Here is a 3,853-nt window from a genome sequence, read left to right on the forward strand (position 1 = left end):
AAAAAAAAAATTAAGTTCATTTGGGCTTCTAGAACTCAAGATATGAGTTGAACACTAAATAATGTTTGGGCTGCAAGATAAATTTGGACTTTCAAATAGCATAATTGAGTTTGCATTCCCATGAATGTTTGAGGCCTATATCTTTGCTTTCTATCTATATAACACATACCTAAATCTAAGTTCTACAGCTCTAGTTATGATTCAATGACTGAACGGTGTTCCAGTTTGGACTGAACTAGCATCTTGAACGGTGTTCCAGTTTGGTCTGAACTAGCATCTCTTTTCTAAACTCGGCCCTCTCCTTGTCTTATAATTTTCAGAAGTTAAACTCCTTAATGAATCCTTTTATTTATGTGATAGGCCTGCATTTAAGATGAATATTTACCATAAATTAAAGATATCTTATAGTATTATGCATGATATTATAAAACATGCTCTAGTTAAGGAGTTATTGATACTTTAATAGCAAAATTATGACATAAAATCTTGATAAAAATACACTTTTAAGTACTAATTAGGTAGTCAAGTTTTGAGGGTCGTCCCCAAAGCTTTAGCAAAAGGGGACATCATTGGAAAAATAATTGGAGGGGAACTACAGGTCTCCATAATGTCTAATCGAATGAATGTAATGTTTAAACACGCTGATGCCTTCATTGCTTTACTAGGTGATTTGGGTACATTAGAAGAGATCTTTCATATTTTCTATTGGACCTAACTGCATATTTACCATAAACTCATAGGTCTGTTAAATGTTAATGGTTATGATAAGTTGTTATCTTTTCTTGATCAAGTTGTGAAAAAGCAATTTCTAACATCCTCGACATGATAAATTATAATCTCTACTGCTACTATTGAACAATTGATTAACCAACTACAATTTTTCATCCTTGTAATTGATCATTTCATGAGTCGTATAAATTGGTCAACTAAAAAAAGCTGTAAAAAGCTTATATTGGATTTGAACCTTTATTTGTGAATCCTTGTATCTTTTAGTTTTATTAATAACATATTATTTTGTTTTGTTATGTCTTATATTTGTTTAAATGTGTTTAAGATTTGTCAATGTTCGGTGTTTCAGGTGATGTCTTCTATACCCTATTTTTTTACTTTAGAACATTGAAGACAATATCTTGTTTTGGTTAGAGGGAGAGGTTAGTAATTGATATAAAAAAATAACTAACTGTGTTTTTTATTTTATAAACCATTTGACAAAACTGTTATTAGGATGACAGAGTAAGGAGGAATTTTATTGACTCTTAAGATGCATTTTGGTAAACATTTTTCAATGGTTATTTGTAATATTCGTAACAAAGTCTATCACATACTTTAATATATGATTGTGGGTTGGAGATTGGATTATTACATTATTTATGTTCTTTTGTTAAAGGTAACAACTAAGGGAAAGGGATAGTATATAATTTATAAAAAGAAAAAGAAAAAGATGATAATAAATGTAAATAAATAAATAAAAACATAGATATGTTTGGTTTCATAGCCTCCCTAACCTAAGCAATTAAGCCCGAAGGGGTGTTTTAACACCTAATACCCTAAAGTCAACTGACTTGGGAGCTATTGGCCCAACGCTTGTTACATGAGTTGAGGAGAAAAGCTTAAGGGAATCAAACATTGCACTATCTACATATCAGTATCTGCGACCCGAGTTACTAAGCTCGTAGGGGTGTCTTAACACCTAATGCCCTAAGACCAACTGGTCTGGGAGTCATTAGCTGAAAGCTCGTTACATGGGTTAAAGATGCATGATGTTTTTAAAGTATATGTACATTGTGTTACCTGTGTGTATATATATATATATATATATATATATATATATAAAAAGATAATAATATCATCTCAATGAAGTTAACCTTAAACATTGGAACAAAAATTTTATTTTCTTCCAAAAAAAGCCATATAATTATGTGTTGATACATTGAGCACAAAAGAAAGGTTTATTAATATCTTGTTAAGAGGTATTGAGCAGATATATAAATTTAATGAGAGTTTGTTTATCTGGATAGACTAATGGAAGTTAAATGATGAATACCTTGCTTTGTGGAATATACAAATTGTTTTTCTATTTTACGCTTTGATTACTAGGGACTAGTAATAAGCTGGTTGGGGGGTGTGATTAGTACTTAAAAGTGCATTTTTATCATGGTTTTACATCATCATTTTGCACTTGAAGTATCAATAACTCCTTAACCAAAGCATGTTTTATAATAATATATCTAATAATATAAGATACCTTTAATTTGTGGTAAATGTCTATTTTTAATGCAGGCCTATCACATAAATGAAAGGATTGATTGATGACTTGAAGAACTTAAATTGCAAGGATAAAGAGATGGCCAAACTTAGAAAAGAGATGTCGGTGCAATCCAAACCGGAACACTGTTCGGTAATTGGGTCATATCTGGAGCTACAGATCTCAGATTTAGGTCCAATTTATATGGATGGAAAGGTAAGACATAGGCCTACAACTTTCATATGGAGCCCAAGATCTAAAAAGGCCATTATCAAGTCCAAATAGTAGCAACAACAAAGAAGCCCGAATCTGTCTTCCAGCCCGAGCACTGTTCGGTATTTTGGCCATATCTGGAGTTCTAGAAGTCCAAATGAGCTGAAATTTTTACACAAGAAAGCTGACACAATTGCCTACAACTTTCATGTTTACAACTGGCTCCAATTTTGACGTTATCAATGACGTTTTGGGCAGACAAGAGAAGATAAGGATTGTCACCAAGTCAAAAGTTGGTCACCCACTTATCAATTAGTCATCAAATCAATAGTTCCCAATTTTGGCCTATAAAAGGAGGCATTTGCCATGCATTTAGGCATCTTGGTGTTCAGATCAAGATCATGCTCTTCCTTTCTCTCTTTGTATTTTTTATGCTTTGTTTTCATTAATATTAAGTTTATGCCTTTCATTTCCTTTCCTTTACTTAGTTAACTTTTATGTTCTTATTTTGTTTATCTATTTTGCTTTCTTTCATTATGTCTAGCTAAGTTAATTATGTCAAGGTGAAAAGGTTACACTAATGGTGTAAGAATAAGTATAATGTAAACTTAATATGGACTTTAATGTTTGATACTAACATGTTTTATATTTGCTATCTTGTTCACTCTTTAATACTTTGCTTGTTAAATGACTAATCTTGATTTATGTTGTATAACACTTGGTACAACAAATGCTTGGCACTTTCATAGCCCATAATGTATGGTATAACCGACACCTGAGCTATGAAAGGAACTTGATTTGTTGTTAACATAAGTTATAATCATGAATGCTTGACGAGATTTACAAGTATTAGCATTAATTGAATAAGATGACTAATGTAATCATGTTAACAATATATAATCTGATTGGAACCTCCTTTGTGTGTGGTTTCCAATTCAATAATAAGAGTTTATACTATACTTGTTTGATATACCATTAGTGGAACCTCTAACCTTGACATTTGTTATTATCATTGTTTAATCGTTACATTAATATTCCATCTCAAAGTTCTCATCATCTTCTTCTTCTTCTCTTTCTTTATTATTATTATTATTACTACTACTACTACTACTACTACTACTACTACTACTACTACTACTACTACTACTACTACTACTACTACTACTACTACTACTACTACTACTACTACTACTACTACTACTACTACTACTACTACTACTACTACTACTACTACTACTACTACTACTACTACTACTACTACTACTACTACTACTATTCTAATTCTGACGTTATCAATGATGTTTTATTCAGACAATAGAAGCTAAGGATTGCCACTCAATAATTAGTCAATAACTCAATAGTTCCCAATTTTAGCCTATAAAAGGAGACATTTTT

This window comes from Populus euphratica, unplaced genomic scaffold (genome assembly GCF_000495115.2).
Source record: "Populus euphratica unplaced genomic scaffold, PopEup_1.0 scaffold576.1, whole genome shotgun sequence".
In the NCBI taxonomy this organism is placed as follows: domain Eukaryota; kingdom Viridiplantae; phylum Streptophyta; class Magnoliopsida; order Malpighiales; family Salicaceae; genus Populus; species Populus euphratica.